This window comes from Cavia porcellus, unplaced genomic scaffold (genome assembly GCF_034190915.1).
Source record: "Cavia porcellus strain 051 isolate PalLab524CR breed Dunkin Hartley unplaced genomic scaffold, mCavPor4.1 scaffold_30, whole genome shotgun sequence".
NCBI classification, from domain to species: Eukaryota; Metazoa; Chordata; class Mammalia; order Rodentia; family Caviidae; genus Cavia; species Cavia porcellus.
Genome location: NW_026947513.1, coordinates 44,830,393 through 44,843,923, shown reverse-complemented (window position 1 = coordinate 44,843,923; position 13,531 = coordinate 44,830,393). Strand labels below are relative to the sequence as shown.

Here is a 13,531-nt window from a genome sequence, read left to right as displayed (position 1 = left end):
ACACAAGCCACAGGATGTACATTTGCTTGTGTGTGTACCTCTGTAAAGAGACAGGGACAGTCCAGAGGCCCCGTGGCCTGCAGTAAGTGCTCAGTGCACTCTGCCCAAAGCCCAGACTGTTCGGGACCCTCCAGGCTTCTGGGTGCTGTGAAGTGGTAAGTGAGTTTGAGGCATCTACATCTGCCTCCCCATTCTGGCTGTGCTTGGAGAACTGTGGAGTTTCCAGCAAGTAGCGGGCACACTATCCCTAGAGCCCAGCCTATTTGGGACTCCTGCAACTCACCATGTGGGTGCAGAGGAAGGGCTGGGCGGATCTGGGGCACCTGCATCCACCTCCCCGTGTGGCTGGAGGACTGTGGATATTTCAGCAAGCAGGCGAGCATCACAGGTTCCAGAGGCCCTGCAGCCTGCAGTAAGTGCTCAGTGCACTCTGCCCCAAGTCCAAACTGTTCGGGACCCTCCAGGATTCCAGGTGCAGGGAAGTGCATAAGTGGGTTTGAGGCATCTACATTGGCCTCCCCATTCTGGCTGCACTTGGAGAACTGTGGAGCTTCCAACAAGTAGGTGAGTGCACAGTGTCCCTGAAGCCCAGCTTATCTGGAACTACGGAGTTCTAAACAGGCAGAAGAGGGCCATTGGATCTACAGGCCCCGTGGCTTGGGGTAACTGGGTGCCAGAGTCCAAGGAACTGCAAACATAGAAGTGGATTTCCAACAGACCCTGAGGAAGCTTTCAAATAACACTTGAAACACAGAAATATAGGAAAATGACAAAACAAAAAAACCAAATTACGACCTCAAACCTCCAGCCCATCTCAAGAAACCCTAGGAGCAATGTATATAGAAGAAAATATATGCCATTCACCTCAAATATCGTACATAATAGCTACTGAAATTAACAAGCAACTCCAGGAAGCTTTAAAGGAATTCAAACTCAAAATAATCTCCCAGGTAAAAGAAGAAATGATAAAAGAAATGAAAGAGATTCTGAATATATCTAAAGAAAAAACAGTTAAAAAAATTGGAGGAACTAAACAAAAAGATAGAATCCCTAGATGAGCAATATAAGAAACAAACAGAATACATAATGCAGATGCACAGGGTTATACAGGAAATAAAAAAACTCCACTGAAAGTTGTAAAAACCACCTCAATGAAAGTGAAGATAGAATTTCAGACTTTGAAGACAGGATTGCAGCTAGTGAACAGGAAAGGAAAGATCTTTTAAAAATAACAAGGAATCAGGAAACAACAATACAACAACTGTAACATGATGCAAAGAAAAATAACATAAGATTGATAGGGATTAATGAAAAAGAAGGAGACAACATAAAGGATGTCAAGAGGATATTTAGAGAAGTAATAGCTGAAAATTTCCCAAGCATGAGATCAGAAACTGACATCAGGATCAGTGAAGCATATAGAACTCCAAATAGTCATAACCAAAATAAAACTACACCCAGACATATAATAATCACCATCCCAGAAATCCAACACAAGAATAGATTATTAAAAGCTGTCAGAGAGAATAGACATATCACTTATAAAGGAAAATCTATCAGAATCACAGCAGACTTCTCAGCACAAACAATAAAGTTAAGAAGAGCATGGAGTGAAGTATTCCAGATCCTAAAGCAAAATGATTTCCAACCTAGACTGATGTACCCTGTAAGACTATCATTCAAAATTGATGGTGAAATACAATACTTCCATGACAAAGAACAGCTGAAGAACTTCATGAACACCAAGCCAACCCTGAAAAAAATATTGAAAGACAGTTTAGATACACAAAGGAAAAAAAACCACTAAGCAAAGCAGATAATTAAACAGAATAGAAAGATAAAGATCCAACAGCAGAGAGATACCATGACAACAATAAATCAGCATTTAACAGTAATAACCATTAATGTAAATGGTCTCAATGCACCAATCAAAAGAAACAGACTAGCAGAATGGATCAAGAAACAAAATCCAACAATATGCTGTTTACAGGAAACACATCTAACCCAGAAGGATACCCACAGACTGAAAGTCAAAGGCTGGAAAAAAATACTTCATGCAGCAGGAATCCAAAAAAAAAAAAAAAAAAAAAAAAAGCAGGAGTAGCCATTCAGTTTGCAGACAATGTGAATTTTAAACCAACAATGACCATAAAGGACAAAGAAGTTCACTACATACTCACTAGGGGAAAACTCCAAGAGGAAGAGATAACTATCTTAAATATATATGCACCAAACTCCAGAGCACAGAGTTATATAAAACAAGTATTAACAAAAGTAAAAAATCAAATTATCAGTAACAGAATTGTAACAGGAGACCCTAATATGCCATTGACACGAAGGGAGAGATCAACCAGACAGAAAATGAGCAAAGAAATAACAGAACTGAATCACAACTGTGAACAAAGGTATTTGATAGACATACACAGAATGTTCCATCCAACAACATCAGAATACATATTCTTCTCAGCAGTCCATGGATCATTCTCTAAAATAGACAATATATTAGCTCACGGAACATATTTAAACAAATGCAAAATAGTTGAAATCATCCTTGCATGTTATCAGATCATAGCGCTCTGAAATTAGAAATTAATGATATAAGATACTGCAAAACTCCCACAAACACATGGAAACTGAATAACACACTCTTGAGTAAACAGTGGGTCACAGAAGAAATTAAACAATACCTAAAAGAAAATGAAAATGCAGATACAACTTACCGGAATCTCTGGGATGAAATGAAAGCCATTATCAGAGGAAAATTTATTGCACTGAGTTCCCACATCAGGAAAACAGAACAAATACAAATAAATAACTTGATGCTACACCTCAAACAGCTAGAAAAAGAAGAGCAAGTCAAGCCCAAAGCCAAAAAAAGAGAGGACATTATAAAAATCAGAGCATAAATGAATGCAATAGAGACTAAGAAAACAATCCAAAGATTCAATGAATCAAAGAGTTGGTTCTTTGAAAGAATAAATAAAATCGATAAGCCCCTAGACAACCTTATTTGAAAAGGGAAGAAAAAGCTCAAATTCATGCAATAAGAAATGAAAAATGTGAAATCACTACAGACTCTACAGAAATACAGAAGATCAACACCTATTTCAAAAATCTCTACTCTCAAAGATTTGATAACAGAAGAAATAGACAGATTCTTAGAAACATATGAAGTACCAAAGCTAGATCAAGAGGATGTAAAACTGCTGAATAACCTAATCTCTGTTAATGAAATTGAAAATGTAATTAAGTCCTTACCTACAAAGAAGAGCCCAGGCCCAGATGGATTCACTTCAGAATTCTACAAGAAATATAAAGAAGACCTAATGCCGACACTCCTCAAGTTATTCAATGAAATTCAAAGGGAAGCAATCCTTCCTAAGTCATTCCTAGAAGCAAATATTACTCTAGTACCAAAAACTGAGAAAGACCCAACTGAAAAAGAGAACTACAGACCGATCTCCCTAATGAACACAGATGCAAAAATCCTCAATAAAATTTTGGCAAATAGGATGTAGCAAATCATCAAGAAGATTATACACCATGACCAAGTCGGATTCATCCCAGGAATACAAGCATGGTTCAACATACATAAATCAATAAATGTAATCCACTATATCAACAAAGCCAAAAGTTAAGAATCACATGATCATTTCTATAGATGCAGAAAAAGCCTTCAATAAGGTCCAACATTCATTCATGATAAGAACTTTACAGAAAATTGGAATAGATGGTCTTTACCTCAATATAATAAAGGCCATTTATAACAAACCAACAGCCAGCATCATACTAAATGGCCAAAAATTGAAAACCTTTACTTTAAAATCAGGCACAAGACAAAGATATCCTTTATCACCACTCCTATTTAATATAGTACTGAGAGTACTAGCCAGGGCAATTAGACAAGAGAGAGAAATAAAAGGGGTAAAGATAGGAAAAGAAGAAGTTAAATTATCACTGTTTGCAGATGCCATGATACTCTACATAGAAGACCCCATAAACTCCATTGAAAGACTCTTAGACATAATAAATAAATTCAGTAATGCAGCTGGATACAAAATCAATACTCAGGAATCAATAGCATTCCTATACACTAACAACAAAATCACAGAGAGGGAAATAAGAAAAACCACACTCTTCACATTAGCAAGCAAAAAAAAAAAAAAAAAAAAAGAAATATTTAGGAATTACTCTTACAAAAGAAGTGAAAGACCTATACAGAGAAAATTATAATACACTGAAAAAAGAAATTGAAGATAATCTCAGAATATGGAAACACATCCCTTGTTCATGGATAGGAAGAACAAACATTGTGAAAATGGCCATTCTCCCAAAACTGTTATACAGGTTCAATGCAATCCAAATAAAAATACCATCAAAATACTTTATAAATCTAGAGAAATCACTCCTAAAATTCATCTAGATCCAGAAGAGACCTAGAATAGCAAAGGCAATTCTAAGCTGCAAAGGCAAGGCAGGAGGCATCACAATCCCTGACTTGATGTTATACTACAAAGCAACAGTAGTAAAATCAACATGGTACTGGAATCAAAATACAGCCGAAGATCAATGGAATAGATTAGAAGATACAACCACAACTACAAACACAGTCAACCACCTTATCTTTGATAAAGGAGCCAAGCAGGTTCACTAGAAGAATGACAGCCTCTTTAATAAATGGTGCTGGAAAAACTGGCTCTCCATTTGCCAAAAACTAAAGCTAGACTCATGTCTAAAACTAAAGCTAGACTCATTTTGACAACAGAATTTTGTAAATAAGATGTGATTCAAGTTATTGATTTGGGCAAGTATTTCCTGTGTGGTTTTATTCCTGTTCATGAATTCTGTACTTGTCCCTATGTCTTCAAGATTTTTACCTAATTTGTCTTCCAACAGGTTAGTGTTTCTGTTTTAAAATTCAGATCTTGATCCATTTAGATTTTAGTTTAGTATATGGTGATAGGCACGATCTAATTTTAAATTTGGCATATGGAGCTCCAGTTTTTCCAGCACCATTTATTAAAGAGACTATCATTCTTCTAATGAACATATTTGGCACCTTTATCAAAGATAAGGTTGTTGAGTGTGTTTGTAGTCGTGGTTGTATCTTCTAATCTGTTCCACTGATCTTCAGCTCTGTTTTTATTCCAGTACCATGTTGATTTGATTACAGTAGCTTCGTGGTATAACTTCAAGTCAGGGACTGTGAAGCCTCCTGCCTTGCCTTTGATGCTTAGAGTTGTTTTTGCTATTCTAGATATTTTCTGGTTCCAGATGAATTTTAGGAGTGATTTGTCTTGATCTATGAGGTATCTTAATGGTATTTTCATTGGGATTGCATTGAATCTGTATAACAGTTTTGGGAGAATGTCCATTTCCATAATATTTATTGTTCCTGTTCACAAACAATGGATGTCTTTCCATTTTCTGAGATCATCTTTGATTTCTTTTTGCAGGATATTACAGTTTTTCCTGTATAGATATGCTACTTCTTTTGTGAGATTAATTCCTATGTATTTCATTTTTTTTTGGATGCTAGTGTGAAGGATGTGGCTTCTCTTATTTCTCTCTCAGTGATTGTGTTGTTTAGTATATAGGAATGCTATTGATTTCTGAGTATTGATTTTGTATTCAGTTACATTGCTGCATTTATTTATTATATCTAGCAGTCTTTCAATGGAGTTTTGGGGGTCTTCCATGTAGAGTATCATGTCATCTGCAAATAATGATAATTTAACTTCCTCTTTTCCTATCTTTACTCCTTTTATTTCTCTCTCTTGTGTAATTGCTCTGGCTAGTATTTTCATTATTATGTGGAATAGGAGCAGTGATAAGGGACATCTTTGTGCCTGATTTTAAGGTCAAGGCTTTAAGTTTTTGGCCATTTAATATGATGCTGGTTATTGGTTTGTCATAGATGGCCTTTATCATATTGAGGTTAAGACCATCTATTTCAATTTTCCCTATGGTTGTTATCATGAATGAGTGTTGGACCTTATCAAAAGCTTTTCCTGCATCTATAGAAATGATCATGTGATTCTTATTCTATTGATACAGTGGATTACATTTATTGATTTACATATGTTGGACCATCCCTGCATGCCTGGGATGAATGCCACTTGGTTGTTGTGTATAATCTTCTTGCTGATTTGCTGCATCCTATTTGCCAATGTTTTTTTTGAGAATTTTTGCATCTATTTTAATTAGGGATTTTGGTCTGTAGTTCTCTTTTTTAGTTAGTTATGTCTCAGATTTTTCTACAAGAGTAATATTTGCTTTCAGGAAAGGCTTAGGAAGAATTGCTTCCCTTTTGATTTCATGGAGGAGTTTGAGGAGTGTCGGCATTAAGTCTTCTTTGTATTTCTTGTAGAATTCTGCAGTGGATCCATCTGGGCTTGGGCTCTTCCTTATAGGTGAGGACTCAATTACATTTTCAATTTCATTCATAGAAATTGGGTTATTTAGCAGTTTTACATCTTCTTGACCCACTTTGGAGGTTCACATAATTCTAGGAATCTATCCATTTCTTCTTGGATATCGAACCTATGATAGTTAGTCTCTATTGTGTTAATTTCTGCTCTGATTTTTATAATTTCCTCCCTTCTTTTGGCTTTAGGCTTGACTTGTTCTTTTTTTTCTAGAAGAATATACATTCTTCTCTGTTTGAAGTATAGCATCAGGTTGTTTATTTGTTTTTGTTCTGTTTTCCTGATGTGGGAACTCACTGCAACAAATTTTCCTCTGAGGACCACCTTCATTGATTACCACACATTCTGGTAAGTTGTATTTGTATTTTCATTTGTTTGTAGGTATTATTTAATTTCCTCTGTCAGTCACTGGCTGCTCAAGGGTGTGTTATTCAATTTCCATGTGTTTGTGGGGTTTTTCCAGTTTCTTTTATCAATAATTTCTAGTTTCAGGATGCTATGATTTGATAACATGCATGGAATAATTTCACATGTTTTACATTTATTAAATATGTTCTGTTGGCTAGTATATGGCCTATTTTAGAGAATTCCCATGTACTGGCTGAGGAGAATGTATATTCTGATGTTATTGATAGCAACACTCTGTATATGTCTATCAAGTCCATTTGTTCACAGATATGATTCAGTTCTGCTATTTCTTTGCTGATTTTCTGTCTGTTTTATCTGTCCCTTGGTGTCAATGGTGTATTAAGGTCTCCTGTTAGGATTGTGTTATTGCTCATGTGATTTTTCTTTTCTGTTAATACTTGCTTTGTATACCTGGGTGCTGTGGAATTTGGTGCATATATATTAAAGATTGCTATCTCTTGCTCTTGAAGTTTTCCACTAACTGGTATGTAGTGACCTTCTTCATCTCTTTGGATCATTCTTGGTTTGAAATTCACATTGTCTGCAAACAGAATAACTATCTCCATTTTTTTTTCTGGGTTCCTGTTACATGAAGTATTGTTTTCCATTCTTTGACTTTCAGTCTATGAATTTCCTTGTTTGTTAGATGGGCTTCTTGTAGACAGCATATGGTTGGATGTTGTTTCTTGATCCATTCTGCCAGTCTATTTCTTTTAATTGGTGAATGGAGACCATTTACATTAATGGCTATAACTTTTATATATTGGTTTATTCCTGACATGGTATCTTTCTGCTATATCTTTATCTTTCCATTCTGTTTAATTGCCTGCCTTGTTTAGTGGTTTATTTCCTATGTGTAGCTAGAATGTCTTTCAGTATTCTTTGCAGGGTTGGTTTGGTGATCATGAAGTTCTTCAGCTGTTCTTTGTCATGGAAGTATCTTATTTCTCTATCCATTTTGAAGGACAGTTTTTCAGGGTACATCAGTCTAGGTTGGAAGTCTTTTTCCTTTAGGATCTGAAATACTTCACTTCATGTTGTTCTTGACTTCATTGTTTGTGTTGAGAAACCTGCTATGATTCTTAATGGTTTTCATTATAGGGGAACTGTCTTTTCTAACAACTTTTAATATTCTTTATAGGGGAACTGTCATTTCTAACAACTTTTAATATTCTATTCTTATATTGGAATTCTGGGATGGTGATTACTCCGTATCTGGGAGAAGTTTTATTTTGGTTATGGCTATTTGGATTTCTATATGCTTTACTAATCTGTATGTCAGTTTCCACCCTCATGTTTGGGAGATTTTCAGCTATTACTTGTGTAAATAGCCTCTCGATTTTGTTTGTGTTGTCCCCTTCTTTTTCTTTTATGTATATCAATCTTATGTTATTTTTCTTTGCATCATCTTGCAGCTGTTGAATTGTTATTTCCTGATTCCTTGTTATTTTTTAAAAGATCTTTCCTTTCATGTTCACTAGCTGCAATCTTGTCTTTGAGGTCTCAAGTTCTAGCTTCACTTTCGTTTAAGTGGTTTTGACAGCTTTCAATGGAATTTTTGATTCTCTGCATATCTTTTTTAATCCGCTTCATATATTCTGTTTGTTTCTTGTATTGTTCATCCAGGTTTGTGCATTGTTCTTCTAATTTTTTAACTGTGTTTTCTTTAGATGTGTTCAACATTTCTTTCAGTACCTTTATCATTTCTACTTTTTACTGGTAGATTATTTCCAATTTGAATTCCTTTAAAGCTTCCCAAAGCTGCTTCTTTATTTCAGTTGCTATTATTTCAGGTATTTCAGGTGTATGGCATATATTTTCTTCTATTTACATGGCTCCTAGGCTTTCTTGGGAATGGGTTGGAGGTTTGAGCTTGCATTTTGGTCTTTCATCTTGTCATTTTCCTATATTTCCATGTTTCAAGTGATGTTGCAAAGCTTCCCCTGAGCATGTTGGAAATCCCCTCCTATGCCCTGGGCTCCTGAGACTGAATGGAGGTTGCTGAGCATCATCCCATCAGACTCACAGACCCTCCTGTGCCACCTCTGGTGTTCCAGGAAGCTGTGGGGGCTCCTACCCACTGGGAGTGATGGTCCAATGCTCTCCCTGGGCTAGCACAGATGTGCTGGAATTCATCTCACGTACCCTCCACTCCCCTGATTAAAGAAAGCCACTGGGCATGGTCTACTCAAACCCGTGATACCTCTGGAGCCTAGTCCAGTGTGTCTGGAAGGTGATCAGGCACTTAACTCCTGGAAGCGATGATCTTAGACTCTCTCTGGGCCTGCACCAATTGCACTGGAACTCACTTCTTGTGGCCTCAGCTTCAGGGCTGAAAAAAGTTCGCTGAGCATGACCCAGGTAGGCCTGTGAAATCTGCAGAGCCCAGTCTACTGTGACTGGAAGCTGGGTGGACACTAAAGCACCAGGAGTAATGATCTTAAAATCTCCCTGGGCCTGTACTGGTACTCACCTCCAGCAGTCCCCTTCAAATATATGACTTTAAAGTGATTAGTAACTTGGTTTGGTGGTATATTCCTGTACTCTCATCATCCAGGAGGCTGAGGCAGATGCATTATTGCAAGGTTGAGACCAGTCTGGGCTACAAAGTGAGCCCAAGGTCAGCCTGAATCACACAGTGAGACTTTGTCTCGAAAAGACAACAACAACAACAACAACAATAAAACCAAACCAAGAGCAAAATAAAAAACAAACAAAAAAACCTTTATTTAGTAGAGACAATTATTACCTTTTCTAATATATGATAAATATTAACAAAATCACCCCTTGTCACCATTGTTCAGCATTGTGATTGTTAGCCTTTATGGCCAACTCGGCTGGACTCGGGAATGTCTAGAAAATTAGTAAACACAGTCCTTGATGTGTTTTGGGGGATTTCCAGAGGGCACAGGCACTGGCCCCATAGGCTGAAGGAGTCTCCAGCCCCTGAATGTGGCCGACCTCGTCCAGGAGCTGTGGGCCTAGCAGGAACAAAGAGGAAGGAAGAGTAAGCCTGGCAGTGCCAGTCCTCTCTCTCTCTCTTCTTGCTTGTCCTGAAGTGAGCTGCTGGCCTACTATGGCGGATCCTGCTTGCTACCAAAGAAAATCTCTGAAGTGATGAGCCCAAACTCAAAGCCTTTCTGAGTTTAAGATTTTCTTCTGAAGTATTTTATAATACTATTGGAAATCTAAGACGAGAAGCCAGTTGACCTAAAATAAAACATTTATTTTAATTAAATTATTTAGTAATTAATAATTTGATGTTCTGTTAACTTTAGAAATATTAGTCTTATATTTCTTAGCAATAATGCCAAGATTACAGTCACAGTTAGGTATTGTTTGAGAAATACTCCTGACAGATAGCAAAGGCAACACTTATTGTAAATAGTTATGAGTGTCCATGGGAAAATGAACTTTTAACTGAAGGTTAATTATGTTCATAATGTAGTGAATGTCCTTACTCAGTGAAACCAAATCTATTTATTCTTTTCTTTATTTAATATCAGGTAGTTTGGTATACCATTTTAAGCCAACCAGATTTTTTTTAAGGTTGAATTCTTTTTGATGGCAAATGAGAGCCACTAAATTTTCTCCCACAAATATATGGTAAGTTATTTGGTCCTACATAATAATCCAGTGTTCAAAGTGAATTTGAAAACACACACACACACACACACACACACACACACACATACACACATATATATATATTGTTCTCCTTGAAAACGTTTGCAGTTCTCTTCTATAATAATCAGAAAGGTTTTCTAATCGAGATTTTACATTTTGGATATGTTTATCCAAGTCCAGTGATGTGTATTATATGGCTGTACATGGAGAGTTTTTCTTTTTAATTGTGAATTCCTTTCCCTTTTTCATGGCTTAGATCAGAAACCTGTTTCCTTCCACTGGAGAGTTAACCATTCCTTCATTGTGGGGGCTGATGTTAGAACTTGTACCAGGAAACTAGCTCACAGGGAAGAAAAATAATATATCGTGAGATTCTCTGGTAACAAGATCAGAAACCAAGTTCTTTACACCAGAGTTCCCTTGTTAGAAACCATGGAAAATAATTCAGTTTCCTCTGTCCACATTTAATATATTTCATCTCTAACAGCTTTGTTGAAAGGAATAAATCACTTAATGTCTGAAAGGATTTTAGAAAAACATCTGAGAAATGAAAACCAGCAGTAGCTGTTTATCAAATTTTCTTTGTTAAGGCTGAAGAATGATTGGTAAGGACTGTTAAAAGAGATGAAGAAGAAATTGAAATGATCTTGATGTTTCTGAGTGCACTAAATGGTATATGACATGGTTATTCAGGCTAAAGAATATGGCAGACAAAAAATTTGTAAGTAGAAATAAACTATTTGATTTTGTAGATATTGTGAATTATAATGTGGTGATTTTGTAAATCCAGTAGTAGTTGTCTCCATAGAAAGACATCTCAGAGGTAATGGCTTGCATTAGAGATTTGAGTATCATTTACAGAGGAATGGAATATACACAACTTTTTTCATTGTTCTTACTGAAACACAACATTTTTACTGATGCTAGGAAATGAACACTCTTATGAAAGGACTAACTGAGAAGCAGACATTTAGATGGAACTGAGTAATTAAACTTTTATGAAAGACAAAAAAGTTAATGATAAATAGGAACGATATGAGAAAGTAATTTGGAAAAATTTTCTGCTATACTGTAAGTTGAATTTATAGTTGTTTTAATCCTCTATTTAATGTCTTTGAAATGAATTTATTATCACTTAAATTTCAAATTATCACAAGTGAGTAAATAAACAGATTAACTTTCTAAAAGATTACATCTCTGTGTTAGAATGTATTACAAACTACCAACTGGGTCCTTAATATCTACTAATTGTTAGGAGGTGGATATTATAGAGGCCAAATTCTCCATTTTTTGAAATTATGAGGACTTGGCTTAAATTCATGTATGTTTTGATAATGGTATCACTTAACATATATTGAACTGTTCCAATTCATTATGAGTCATGGTAAGTTTTATATATATATATAACTTATATATATATAAGTTTTATATATATATGATTCCCTTTTCTTCACCTTGTAATGAATTTTTTGCGTTTCATTAGAAGAAAATAGTATCACAGAAGATAATATTGAGGCTTTGAAATATCAATCATGTTAAAATAAAATCACAAATCCAGGAGTTTGAAGTGTTATTCAAACTAAAATCTTAATTATCTCAAAGCTTCTGTGAACTTTCACTCTAGATCTTTTATTCTTTCCAATCTAACTTTCAGTTGAAAATTTATCAATTACAGAGTATTTTTAGTTAAAATTTCTTGTATACTTTTTTCTTTTTAACACACTTAGTTTTGAAATGCACCTCACTGTGTCTCACATATTTTTATACTGCTGGATGAAGCATCACTGTCCTATGGTTTCATTAGATAAATTTAAGGAAGATTTCAATGTGACTGTTGTCTTGCACATGTTGCCTGAAATTATTCTTTCCAGCTTTTTGAGAACTAAGTAAAGACCACCTCACTCAAAGTGTGAAAAAGCTGAAGAATTTAAAAAAAATGTTGTTAATTGAACGTAAATTTTATTATTGTTTTCATACTATGAAGAAAAATGCCAAGAAAGCTACGTACACTTTTAAGAGGATAATATGACAAATTTATAAAATGAAATATTTATAATGCCTAAATATTATGCATTGTTGCCAGCAGTTTTCCCATTGATCACAAAGAAAACTAGCAGGACTTTACTTGAATAATTTAGTGTTTGTTCTACTAAAGATTGAACACAGAATCTATGCACTGGACTACAATGTCAGACCGTTCATTCATTCCTTATTCATTGATGCATTCATTTATAGCTAAAATTTTCCCAGGCTCATCATGGACTTGGAATCCTCTGCTTCCCAGAGTCCTGGTTTAAAAGAGTACTCCTCTACAGCTGATTTTCAGAATTTTTTTTTGTGTATCAAATTTATTTGTACATATGATATATAAGATTAATTCTATAATGTATCGTTATATATCTTTAGTATAGCATTACATATAAAATATATGGTTAAGAAATAATGTAATTTGTAATAACAGTATATTTCTTTCAAAAAGAATGACCATAATATTCAGATGTTTGCATCAACTAGCTAGATATTGTGCATCAATAATTAATATAAAATAATGTGTGGGAGAAGCATAATTTTAAACTAGAGAACTTAATTTTAGTTATGAAAGCAGACATCTTTTACATGAGTTATTAAGATTTTTCCATGAGTGGAATTTTAACTCTATAGTTTAGTACCTAAACAGAATTTATCTTTAAAAGGTTTTAAATTTTCAATTTACAATTTTGAAACATTTTGAAAATATAGGAAGTTAAACAATAAGCTACCATATTAACAAAAATAAGATTAAAAAGTGTAATATCTGAGTAGAATTACAAAGAAAAGTGAATATGTATATCTTCCATTAACTGATTACCCTTCAAATAAATGTAGATTTTATTATACTCCAAGGATTACCTGAACTAGCTGTCTCTTCATACCCTTTCACTTATATTAATCCAATGTAACAATGATTTCTACAATGTGTTTGTTCTTCTGGGATATACAATCCAATCTTTTAAATCATATCATGTGTACTGTTAATGAGCATTTTAAAAATAATTATATTTTACTTAAATTTCAATGGGTGATAAATT

The 13,531-nt window shown here is 34.9% G+C and overlaps 1 pseudogene; it reads right to left on the bottom strand.

The window, feature by feature from the left end:
* Positions 1-13,531, bottom strand: part of LOC134474084 (UDP-glucuronosyltransferase 2A1-like) — a 309,053-nt pseudogene that overhangs the window by 142,261 nt on the left and 153,261 nt on the right.